This window comes from Chinchilla lanigera, unplaced genomic scaffold, assembly GCF_000276665.1.
Source record: "Chinchilla lanigera isolate Chin_1 unplaced genomic scaffold, ChiLan1.0 scaffold00002, whole genome shotgun sequence".
NCBI lineage: Eukaryota > Metazoa > Chordata > Mammalia > Rodentia > Chinchillidae > Chinchilla > Chinchilla lanigera.
The window spans coordinates 52,597,270-52,610,475 of record NW_004955403.1 but is presented as its reverse complement, the minus strand read 5'-3'; the positions used below and the strand labels follow the sequence as shown (position 1 = coordinate 52,610,475).

Here is a 13,206-nt window from a genome sequence, read left to right as displayed (position 1 = left end):
TGTCGAAGTTGCTTTCTTGAACTTGGTTGTGTTGTTGACCACATCAGAGCACATCCTTTTTTTTTTTTTTTCCGAAGCTGCTTTGTCCATCTACCTGACCAGTTAGGTGACACTTATTAAAATGTAGACTTCAGGAATACTGTGTTTAAAGAAGAGAAAATATTTTCTGTTTTTTTTTTTTTTTTCATAATTTCTAAACTAGAAATGTCTGAACATCTGGATTCAAGGATTGAAGATTGCTAATCTGACTCGGGATGCTGGAGCAGTCAAAGTAAAAGGTGATAGATCAGAGCATCCTTTGGTGTGCCTCTGTAAGTTGTTTAAAATCTAAGAGTATTCCCCAGCATTGCAGAAACGTACGATACCAAGGAGGGTTTGGAGAATGGTCTGCACCTACGGGTGCTGTTCTCTAAGACTGTGCTTCAGCACTTGTGATGTGGATCATACTGTATACTCACAGGGCTATGCAGCCATTACCACAGTCTAGCTTAGAACATTTTAGTCCTCCAAAATAGAAACCCTGTAGGCATCAGAGAGACTCCCTGTTCTTCCCACCAGCCCCTTCAAGATTCACCCATGGTGTAGCATGAGTCGCGTCTCCCAGAGTTCTGATGAAGTTAGTTCTGACAGTCGGGGCCTCTTTCTGATGTGTCGGGTGTGGGGGGTGGACAGGCGCTCGGAAGTGTCTCCTGGGCCATTGTCCGACGTCACCTGTCAGATTCCTGCAGTGATCTGCGTCTGAACCCACAGCAAGTGCTTCCTCCTCCCGCCTGTGCACGTGCTGCAGGTACGAGAAGCCCGCGGCCGTGCGATCCTCTTTTGTTCCCCTGTACTCTGTCCTCAGAGTGGTCATTGCCTGAGTGCTGGCGTCAATATTTTCTCTCTTAAATATTGGCTTAAAATTTTTTAAAAGCTTTAATACTGTCACAGTCCACTTGAGCTGCTATAAAGCACAGTGCCATATTCTTGGTCCCTTTTGAACAAGAGACTGAATTTCTCACCCTTGTGGAACTGGAAAACAAGCTGGTGGCACATTTGGTTCTGTGTGAGGGGTGTTTCCTGGTTCATAGATGGTTCCTCTGCTGGCGAAAAGGGCAGGTTAGTTCCTTGGGCCTCTTGACAAGCCCCGGATCCCATTCCTGAGAGCTTCTTCCTTAGGTCCTGGTCACCTCCCTACGACCTTTACCTCTTACACCATCACTTTGGGGGGAGGTTCCACCTTACTGATTTGGAATGTATAAACATTCAGACTGTAACAGGTATCCTGTGATCTTCATGATGTCTTAAAATCGTGTATTTGGATTTTTTTTCCCCTGTGAAAATACATTTCCAGAATGACTGAAGACAGTGCCAAGCCTGATTTGACTTATGCAGTGACCTCATAGTTAACATGTTCACTGGAAAATTTAGTATAGCTAACATGGTCTTGAGTCTGTTTGTTGGGTAGCATGCATTGGGAGAGTTAGAGGCTTTTGAAAAAACAAAACCACACCACTGCAGGTGACCTTTTAAGAACAGGAGAGATAAAGCAGAGGATATGCGGGAGAAAAGGCATTTTAGCATTATTCATGAGTTAGAAGTGACCCTGCTGTGCTTTAATGTCCCTTCCCAAATTAAGGTTAAAATATAATTGTGAGTGTGGCTATATTGGGAGGTGATTGGATCATAGGGCTCCATCTTCATGAGTGGGTTAATGTCATTATTGTGGGGGGAGTTAGTTATCTCTAGCGGGCTTGTCATAAAGCAGCCCATCTTTTTTTTTTTTTTTTTTTTTTTTTGGTCTTTTTGAGACAGGGTTTTGATGTTCAGTTCAGGCTGGCCTAGAACTCACAGCGATCCTCCTGCCTCAGCCTCCCAAGTGCTGGCATTACAGACCTCCACCACCATGCCCAGCTTTAAAGCAGTCCATCTTGCTTTTTGGGTCTGTCTTATGTCGTGAGATACCGCAGCAGGAGGGCCCTTGCCATATGCTGGTACCTTGCTCTTAGACTTCCCAGCCTCCAGAATGGTGAGCTAAAGAAACTGCCACTGCTTATAAATTACCCAGTGTTACACTATTAGCTGTTCTGTTATAGCCCAGAAAGCAACTGAGACATCTCAGTAAGAGTTTTGCCAAGCTTGGTGGTGCACACCTGTAACCCCAGAAATCTGGGAGGCTGAGGCAGGAAGATCACAAACTTGGGCAACTTAGCAACTTTGTGAGGCCCTACCTCAAAATAAAAGACAAAATAAAAAAGGTACGTTGGGATGTGGCTTAGTACAAAGGCCCTGGGTTCAATCCCCAGTTAATCTCCACCCCACAAAACAGTGGTTTTGTACAGGTACGGTGTTTTTTTGCTACCCCCCTCAAAAACAGTGTTTTTCTGGTTGTTTCTTGGCTACTTTGTCCTTGATGAATCATTTTGATACTGGATTGGGATTCACTGTTAATTTTCCGGAGTATAATCTGAGAGTTGACACATTCTATTTATTCTGAAGACTGATTTAGGGGGAAAAAATAAAAATAGTTGCTAAAATGAATTATGATTTCTACTAATGGAATCTAAGGTTGCTGCTGCCTACCTCTCAACAGCCCTTATTGTTCCCACCTGATTTGTCTAGGTGTAAACCAGAAACATAATTGGGTTAAAATTCTCCCTGAAATTGTAGAAGTTAGTGGACCTGCCTGCACTTGCTGCTAAAGTCCTTACAGACTCAAGAGAGGTTGGGGTACGTAGTAATGACCTGTTGCTTCAAAGGATTTGATTGGATTCGAGGAATCCGAGGTTCCTGCTTGGAGCCTCTAGTTCTTCCGTGTAAACACACGGCTCTCCTTGGAGCCGGTGTCGCACAAGCGAGGACCAGTGGGGGCAGATGGGGTTACCTGTGTCACAGATGAGTGAAGGAAGCTCCGGTGCTTGTTTCTTTTTGTTTGTTTGTTTGGTTTGGTTTTCTTTCCAGTACTGGGAATCGAACTCCTGACCTCGCGCTTACCAGGCAGGCCTTGTGCTAAATCCCCAGGCCGCCCCCATTGCCACCCCACCCCCCGTCCTAGTTTCCTAAGTAGGTGGTGATGGTATAGGAGATGGGTGTCAGGTTCCGAGGCTGATCAATGTTCTATGTGATATTTCACATCTGTGTGGGTACTGAGAAACCGTTTTGTGTTTAAAAAAAGAACAGTGAGAAAAAAGGCAAAAAAAATAATAATAATAAAGAACAGTGCTGTTAGAAATTCACGGGAGGAAATGTAGAGCATGTGTTTGTGTGTGTCAGTGTACATGTGTGCGTTGTATTTTGTCCATATACATTTTCAAACAGTGACTTACACGGGAGCCTCCTGAATTTCCACTTCATTTTCCCCCTTCCCGTCTTTCATTTCCCCCACAGGAACCCCTAGTGAGGAAGACTGCGAATAGCATAAATGGAGAGGCAGTTCCACGAGGGGAAAGGGCTGACAGCAGCGCAGAGTGAGTGCTGGGAATAGAGCCCGAACCCCAGGGGTGGAGAAGAGGAGAAAGTCTAGCGAGTACCGGAGTAATTGACCTCATTCCTAGCATGGCTGCCGTGACACTCAGTTGCAGTTTGATTTTTGTAAAGGATCAGAGAAGTGTGGGCTCTGCTTGAGGCGCTTTTAAACCTCACTGCTGTGCTGGAATTGAAGCCGGCGCCTGTGGGAGGATTTGACTGGCTGGCCCTGAATAGGCAGAGCCAGGAGAGAGGCAGGTGCTCGCCGATGGGACTCCAGACCCGACACCAGCACACTCATTTTCACTCACATCGTCATTTTGAAGCCTGTGTCTCATTTAGCAAGACATAGGGCCGGGAATGGTGGTCTTTTTGATGTCTCTGCCCTTTTGCCTGCACTGTCCCGAGAGGGCTGGGGCAGAGATCACAGAGAGGATTCAGAACAAAATCAAATTGCAACCCTTCCTTTAGCTCTGTGGCCTTGGGTAAACAACTGAGTGTACTCTGCCTGCCTGAGGTCCTGTGCTACTACGTGAGAAAACAATAGTCCCCCCACCTGCCAGTAAGATGAGTGAGTTTGTGTGCTTACACCGTGCCCAGCACAAGGGAAGTGCTGTGGAGCAGTGTCCTGAGAAGGGAAAAAGTGAGCAGCTGAGCGCGTGAACAACAAAATGAGGTATTCTGCTCCACCTAAGTCCTCTGCCAAATGCAGATAGTATTTCACTATTAGTTTCAGGATGTTTGCCTTTATGTTATGTTATAAGACTAAATCTATCATGTGGACATCTGTCTCCAGCACACACAGGAGCTGCTTAATTAGGCAACAGGTCAAGATAAAGAGGTACACACTTGGATAGGGCCTGGGAAATGGCAGTGCAACCAGCGACAGCCTCTGAGGTGTTGGTTGCATTCTCCCTGCAAAAGTAGTTGTTTACTAGGGCTAGGCACATGAGAAGTACACATGAACCTGGCTAATTCCAGCTGTGCCGTGTTTACACTTCACATAAAACTATTTGAAAAATCCCCTCAAGTTGGAAAGAATGGTCCTTATTTAGGGCTACCCCTTACATAGTATGCTTTAGTTTATCTGACTATTTTTATTACTGAATTTATTGATTTGTCCTCTTCTGCCTTATTCATTGGATCTGGCACCGTGTGACTTGTGGCTTTCCTTCCAAGTGAGAATGATCGTGAGAAGTAAATGTTTTAGATGGATTCAGGACATGAAGGCAGCCACAACAGTACAGCTGAATCATTCCCTCCCTCCCTAGTTCATCTCTGCCTATGTTTGTGCAGTTGATGCTTGAATGGAAGCGTAGCGCTCAAGAGGATAGCTGTGTCTGTCATCTCTGCGTTTTGGAGCTCTGCCCTTCCCTATCTCTGTGCACACCCTGCTCATCTGTCCGTCCTTTCCGTCTCTCCATCCTAGTGCCTTGCCCAAGACCAGGGTTGAACAGAGCCAGTTGAAAAGTCAGCAGTTTTTCCTCGGAACATTCATTATCAAGAGATAAATGGCTGTCACTGAGTTCCAATTTGTAATTTTATTTTTGTAATTATAATGGACTCAGATTTTTGCTGTGGTTTGAGTGTAGCATCCTTCAGAGCATGTTCATGTGGCATAATGGGAGAGTGATTGACAGCTGGTCTGTTTGCTGACAGTTCTTTGGTGTTTGGAAACTGAGAATGTTAGAGGTTCGTAACTATGTCCAGAGAGAAACTCTTAAACCTTTTACTTTTGAATAATGTGACATTTACAGAAAAGTTGTAAAAATGGCCCAGGAGCGTTCCATCTCCTTGTGCTGGGTTCCCCCATGTCAGCCTCTTACTTTACCCTAATAAATTTTCCCAAGCTAAAAAGCCACCATGGCGGCGTTACTGTTGAACTCCAGACTTCGTTGTCTTCCCGCGGTATAGATACTTTGATTTACTACTGCGTGCTCACTTGTAGTGTATTGATGGCAGTTTAACACTTGATGAATGTCACCTACATGTTAGTTTGAGGGTTAGTAATTTTTAACTTCTTTGGAGTCACATGACTCTTTTTCCAAAGTGTTAACCACTATAGACGTTTACTCCTGAAACAGCAAGACATAGATTTTATATAGAACTTTAGACATTTACAGGTCTTTTAGACTCTTATGACTTAGATTAAAACAGTGTCTGTCCTTCACGAATTCAGCCCAGTTGAAGAGAAAGGCAGTGCAGGAAATAGAGTATGATGTGTCGCACGCCCTAGGGGAGCTCTGCGCCAAGTATCAGGGAGCACTGGTAAGGAAATAGTCTCATTTCAGTTGAGAGCGCTACAAGTGCTGGGGAGAGAAGACGTCCCTTGATGTAGCCTTGCAGAATGAGCAAGTTACTAAATCAACAGAAGGTCAGAGAAACAGTCTGAGCAGGGGTTATAAAGCCACAAAGACCTGGGCAGAAATGCACTGTATGGTGTGTAATTGGTGGGGATTCTGATCTAGCCTCGGTAAAAGATGGTGCGAGAGGTGGGCTAGATAAAAATGGGAGAGGTAGGAGAAGCCAGGAAATGGAAAGAGAATTGAATACTTTTCTCAGTTTATAAATTGTAAAATCTTTAAATGGTTGTTTAGTAATTTGTACATACTGGTCACCCTTAGTTTTATGGCTTAATAATTTATTGCTGGTATCCATCCATATGTGAGTTGAGTAGGGAGGTAAAAGAAGTGCAGGCTTCCTGTTTTGGTGAAGGATGTCGGCGAGAGAGAGACTGGAAGCGATAATGAGGACCCAGAGAAGTTTTTCCTCCAGCTGAGTTGGGAAAGACGTGGGTGTGTTTAATGACAGCAAAGCACCAGTGGAGATAGAGAAGGGAAGCAGCTAATTGAAATCAGGTAGAAGGGTTGCGCTAACATGAAGTAGGTCTCCTGCGTTAGAAGAGACTGGGTAGTCTAATTGGCACTTCATTGCTGGTGTGCTATATTTAGAACAATCAGATTTACATAAAGCTTAAGAGTCGGCTTACAAGCAAGTTCAGCTGTGGCCTGACTTCGATCGCTGTTACCATACTCACTCCACTTACTTAATTTCTACTATTAATATACTTAAGGTCTTTGTTAAGTTCTGTGATAGGAGTATCAGAGTATCCATACTCTTGATGAACGTGGTTGAGGTCACTAAGGCTGCAGAACACGTGCATAAAAGGATACAAAATGTCTGTGATGTGGGAAATTCTGCAGCTCCTTCTCATGCTTTGGGGCTGCAGGCTGTGGCCAAAGCAGTCCTTCCATCTTCACACTTGCCTCGGGGGCTGGGGAAGTGAAGGTAGGATCTTTGTAGCTTAGTTTGTTCTGCATAGGTTCTTCTTTAGAAACCAGTCAACCTGTTTGTACATTTGGTTCATCCACAACTGACTTTTTTTTCTAATAACTTTAAACTGTGTGCCTTGAAGAGGACTAAATTTTATGGTGACCTCTTTTCGTTCCACTTAGATCACTGTGTTAATCGTTAATTTCTAACCAGATAGATACTATTTATAAAGGAATTGAACTTTTACAAGAAAAATTATTCCTGCTTTAAAATATACCACATTTGAACATAGGTTTGACCCCATGCTTAACAAAAGGTTTTTTTTTTTTGTTCATGATTGTAAAGCCCTTTGGGCATGATATTAATTGACTTAGGAAATTAATTTAAAATGAAACTTCATTAGGCAGTTATTACTTTTGCACGTATATTCTTTCTTTTCTAACTCTTTAGTGAAAACACAACTATTTCAGATATTCAGAAGTTATATACTGAAGTTGTATTGTTGAAAAACTGTTTAGTTTTATAATTATAAATAATTATTTTAAAGAAACATTTTCCTTTTGTGATAATTTTGCACAGAAATTTTATTAAAATTACAGTGTATAGTTTGAAACCCTCAGAGTCAGTACCTGTTATGCTTGTGGACTTGTTCATTTAGCAAAAATGTGCAAAGCACCATGACAGGGTAACAAGAAAGAAAGATGTGGGTCCCATGCTCGAGCATCCAGGCTAATGGAGAAGACTTGTTGGACAGGAGTGGTTGGTCCCGAAGTTGAAGATGTCAGAATCGAGGGGGGTGGAAGTAGCCTCATTTGTTTCTTTGGTAAGAGATCTGCAGCCTAAGGTGTGAGTGGCATCTGGAAGGAGTAGGAGAGCCCATGCAGGCAGGGACAGCAGGAGAGTGCTTGGGGCGCACCAGCTCCACATGATGGAGGTCTTCTCACAATTTGGACTGTGAAGATGCCAGAAAGCTATTTCCCAGAGGAGATCAGGGTTGCATTTTGAGTAAGATTAGTCTGACTGCAGTGAGCTGGGGTGGGAAATGGACTGTTGGGACTTGAGTGACAGCGAGAGGCTGTGAGCTTCCCTAGTAGTCTCTGCAAACTGGAGACCGTGAGCTCAGTGAGAACTCTGCAAGCTGCACGCCGAGACTGCTGTGATAGTGTGGGGAAAACTCCGTGCAGCAGCCTGTCTTAAGAAGCATAAAACTTTATTTGTGTGCATGTGGTTCTTAAATTCCAGTCAAGGACCCTGAGTTCTGTGAAGATTCCTTATCCCAAAAGATAATACACAACTGTTGTGAAATTTTATTTTTTTCCCTCTTGGGTGTTCTTTACAAAATCAAATTTTAAAATACTCAAATTGCAGAGTCTGTGGTCATACTGAGTTAAGAAAAGTTGTTTTCCTTTCAGTTTTAAACATACCACTTTGGAATACTTGGCCCTTAATTAACTGGTCAGGCAGAGAATTCAGTCTGCCCAAATGTTTTTGTTTTTTTGTTTTTTTGGTTTTTCTCCGGTACCGGGAACCGAACTCATGACCTTGCGCTTGCCAGGCAGGCGCTTTTGCCGCTGAGCTAAATCCCCAGCCCTCAGTCTGCCCAAATGTTAAATAGTACCAGTAAAAATTTGGAAGCCTGAAGCAAGGCAGTAAGGCCATAGTGACTGTAGCCAAGCCAATAAAAGAAGCTTATAAAAGTGAGTGTAGTTCCAGGGAGGGTGAAGTTTCAGGACTGGCCAAGCAGGGGCCTCAGGGTGACACCAGGGTCCTGGCCGGATTCTGCTCTGTATTCATCTCTGACGCTGCTCAGGTGAGTAAGTCTATGTTCTTAGAAAACCTTTTGTATTCCTTGACTTGTCTTTTTCTTCCAGGAGTAGAAACTGTATGTAGAAGATATATGAGACTATGATAGTTTTTTAGAATTCAATTTTGAATCTCTAAAGGATTGTAGTATACTGTACTGAGACTACTTGGAGGAAATGCTGGGAGCAGCAGTGGAAAGAAAAGACAGGCAGGAGGGTGCTTCTGTCTACTCTTAAATAATGGGAGGATAGACCTTAGTAAATAAAGTCTACCTTACATATAGGCAGGGGAGCAGCCAGCAGAAAAGGAGAGAATACATGTACAATATTGGAGAAATCACTTAATTTTCAAGACTACGGAAACACACTAGATGATACCTCTCCAGAGTTAGCCAGCCCAAGAATTTTACGAGTGCTGTCTCCAAGACTGCCCTCACTTCTGACTTCACCTGTATAGTTTGGGAGGTTTGCCAGACAGCCTTCGGATATGATAATTTGCTGGAAGAACTCAGAATTTACTGAAAGCTGTTATACTCATGTTATGGTTTATTAAAGGGAGTTTTGGAACAGGAGTGTAGCTCAGTGATAGAGGCTTACCAGCAAGCGCAACATTCTGGATTTGATTCCCTGCAGTTGGGGGAAAAGGAGGAGGATTTTGATTCAGATCAGAGTCATCCAAAGGAAGAGTAGTGCGAGGCAGCCTGGGAGGTTCCACTGTGAATCTTCACTTCTCTTCCATGGAGTCAGGCCGAGCTGCCCTCCCAGAATTCATAGTGCACACCAACAGGGGATGCTTTCCTGTCCTGTGTTGAATTTATTAGCACTTTGCTTTACGGTGATTGCTTGGCTAATTGCCCGCACGTTGAACTCAAGTCTTCAAATCTTTTGGTAACCGTGACCCAAAGCTGCCACACTAAGTCACATGATTATCTTTCTGGCATGGGCAGCCTCCCTCCAAGACTGGTATGGCCAGCTCCTCCCTAAGATCCAGTGTGGCCATCCCCTTCCTCAGTGGGACAGTTCTATGAGGTGTGACACAGAAGCCCCAGAAGGACAGGCCTGTCTTTGGACAGGCCTGCTTCTTCACTGCATTCGTGGATATAAAAGGATTGTGCAAAGTTTTATGTTGGGACTGATAATGGAGGTGAGCGCTGCAAGCGGAGAGACCAGTTAGGGTAACTGTTTGCAGTATTCCAGGCGGATGTTGGCCCTACCCACGGATAGCGAACTCTTTCAGAGAAAGGCCAGCAAGGTTTTTGGTGGATTGCATGTGTTTGTATGCATGGAGGGAGTCTAGGATACCTCTTAAGGCTTTTGGCATGAGTCAGTGGAAGAGTGTGGATTCCATTATGGAAGTGTTAGGAAGCCACTTGTTCTTCATAAAAATTAGATGGCTCTCACCTCTACCACCAATGGAGGAAAAAACCCTTAAAAGCCAGTCCTTTGTTGATCATATATTGCAATGCATTAAAAGAATTATAAATTAAAAGTTGTTCCTTGTGTTTTACATACCTCAAAAAAATACGTTGTACTTTATAGCATCTGTGTCAGGGTTCTGAATGAAAAAGACCATGTTATAGACCAATTATTACTCTCATGTGGATTCTTCTCTAGTAATAATACTTAAATTTCTAAGTTATATTCAGATATTTTTATTCTGAAGGGCAGAAGTAAGAATTTCCAGACCTAAAGGTGTCTGACCTGTTGAAACTAGTTGTATTTGCAGAAATCTTCGCTGTATGTTACACATGCAGCATGCATGAGGTCTCATGTTTCTTCATTTCTCATAGAGGCCTTTGTTTCTTCATGTTCTCCATTGACCCAGTAAATTGGTTTATTTGGGTCAACTAAGAATAGCTTATCTAAGGGAACTGTAAATACTGAACTCTGTTGTAGCTTTTTAACAAAATATTGGTGGTGATTGTTTTCATATATATTGGTGGTGATTATTTTCATATAGACTGGATTTCTTCATTGATTAAATGTTGGCATTGTAATTCTGTGGATCAAGTAGAATGATCTAACTATATTCTAATTGTAATTTAAAAATTAGTAATTAAAGTCTTCCAAATAGTGAAATTTTGTTAGCAGTCCTCTCTTTTTTTTTTTTTTTGGTTTTTCTCCAGTACCGGGAACCGAACTCACGACCTTGCGCATGCCAGGCAGGCGCTTTTGCCGCTGAGCTAAATCCCCAGCCCTAGCAGTCCTCTCTTGATTCTGCGATTGTAGTCAGAAGACACCAACTGTCACACACCTATCCCTATCTGTACATACCTTGCCATGGCTGACAAATCTGTCGGCTTGAGTTGGAGCTGTTTTCAAGCTCCAGTGACCCAGTAATGGTTTTGCTGAATTATGGGTAGTAAAAACAGTGTGCTTAAGAAAATTATCATCATGGGATTTGTGACTGGATGCTTATGTTTGTTTATAATGGTGGTTGAAAGGAGAACCTAGAAAAATGTTCTGTTCAAAATCTAGTTGAGAAGCAGTTTGTCCTTTTTGGCTGTTTGCTAACTGAATTTTATTCCCTTGCTATATAAAAATAGATCTGTGTGCTAAAGCGGTGTTTTTTGTTTTTTGTTTTTTTTCTTTTTTGATAGTAATAGGGGTTGAGCCCAGAGGACATTGAGCTTCTTAAATTTTGAGGCAGGTCTCACTGAGTTAACCAGGCCTGCCTGCAACTTTGGTCTTGCCTCAGCCAAGGAGCTGGAATTACAGGTGTGCGCCACCACACCCAACAGTTAGATGTTACTGAAGTTAAATACAAAGAGATTGCGAATCTTCGTTTGCAGTATGTGTTTATCAGGAAAAAGTTCAGCGAGGACAAATTACTCCTAAGTGCTGGTGTGCAGTTGCGACTCCTCCCCCTGTCCTTCCAGTATTTTATGTTTAGATTCCAAATTTCAGAAAACACTAAATATTAGCTTAGCTTTAGAAGTTTGTTTAACCTTGTGCAATATAGATATCACCAGCAGCATGTTTGGAGTAGGGAACTTAAGGGCTTGTGCAGGGTGTCTGAGGGAGGACCACGGTGGATAAACACAGGAACTTGAAGTTCTTTGGAGATTTCCCAAGCTGGTATCCCACAGCCGTTACCACTAGTTAGTTCCAGTACTTTATCCTGCAGCTTACTGGAAAAAATTCTTAAGATACTGTGTGAATTCTGTATACTTTAGCAAAACCTTATGTGTACTTTTAATATAAATTGAGAAAGAAACCTTTCTGTTTTTGTAGTACTCTATTAATAAGCTTGGTTTCCATTTTTCCCTTTTTCCTGCGATCCTGGCCCTGCCTTGGGTTCCATGTCCTTTTGGACAGGGCCTGCTCTTTCCTTCCCCACGTGCTTGGAGAATGACCTTGTTTGTGTTTGTGGCTGCATAACCAGAATTGCAGTGTTAGTGCAGGCTTAGTAATCGGCCTTGCTGGCTGACTGAGAGCCTAATATTAGGCACGTCTGAAGGCTGACTTGTAAAGGTGTCTTTAAAGTAGGGGAAAATCTGCAGCTGAAGGCAACGTGAATGTATTGAAAAAAACCAAGTAAGTGTAGAAATAAAATGTTTATTGGCTGAGAGAGTGTCACGTGGAACTTGGGTCTAAATTCTGTGAAACAGGAACATGAGTTGTCTGTTTTGAACCCGTTTCCAGACTGCTTTATTGCTTCTGCTGTCAGTCGGTGCTTCATGGTTTAGCACATGGGCCTTAGGAGATTGTCACATCGTGCTTACATGGCGAGAATTATATTAGATTCTTCCTACTGAGCATGCACCAAGATGAAAATCTTGCTAGGATTGAATGTTAGAAAATTATAGTAAATTATGCTCAAGTTCCTTACTCTTCTACCATTACCTTCAGTCTTATAAAATACCTTTCCAAAGTAAATATAAATATTTTGAGATGTAGTGGCTTTTTATATACATATACCCCGGTCAAAATGTGGCAGTGTGTGATTGTATTTTTGTTAGTATTCATCAACTTGGGTTCAAGCTCAGTAGACATATAAGTGAAAATTGGGAAAGAAAGGGCTGCGGATATGGCTCAGTGATAAAGTGTTTTCCTAGCATGTGCAAGGCCATGCACTGGGCAAACAATTGGGAAAGAAAAATAGACAATCGTGGGTTGCTTACTCTTACTAGAAGAAAAATGTTTTACTAGTAGAAAATTTGGGGGGACAAAATTTACTATTTTCCAAATATCCAGGGGATATTTACATCACTGGAGGAGAAAAAAGGCGCAAATTGGAAAAATACCCAGAAAATATTAGGCAACAGTCACATATTGAGGAGTGCTTACAAAAGAGTAGTGGTTTTTTGTTTTTTTCTCTACCCCTCTGGGAGGAACTCTAACAGATTTTGAATTAAGGAAAGATAACATAAAACTTCAGTGAGCACAGTGATTAACCACCTTTTTATTAATAATTGGAGGAGGTATGAATGAGAAAAGGGAAGGGAAGAAATGCAGATTTGAAGGTCAGAAGGAATTTTAAGAGCTTGCTCTGTCCCCCTTCCCTTTTTCAGAGTCAGATTTCCTCTTAAGAAATGGGGAGGAAACAGGGAAGAAGTAAGCAAAAGTTAGGAGTGGACTCTTGTATAATCACACTTACTGTCCTTGTTTTTTACCTATGAATATACATAAAACAATAGCAGGTTTTTGTTTAATTTTGGAGTGTAAGCATTCTTGAAATATTTTC

At 42.4% G+C, this 13,206-nt stretch overlaps 1 protein-coding gene and 1 long non-coding RNA gene across 2 annotated transcripts in view; both read left to right on the top strand.

Moving 5' to 3' along the window:
- The window catches only part of Xkr6 (XK, Kell blood group complex subunit-related family, member 6), a 226,635-nt gene that overhangs the window by 26,477 nt on the left and 186,952 nt on the right, over positions 1-13,206 (top strand). The window lies entirely within an intron of this gene.
- LOC106146318 overlaps positions 8,372-13,206 on the top strand; it is a 43,882-nt gene continuing 39,047 nt past the window's right edge. Inside the window, exon 1 of the long non-coding RNA XR_001234107.1 lies at positions 8,372-8,527. This is a non-coding gene — a long non-coding RNA (uncharacterized LOC106146318). The remainder of the gene's footprint in view (positions 8,528-13,206) is intronic.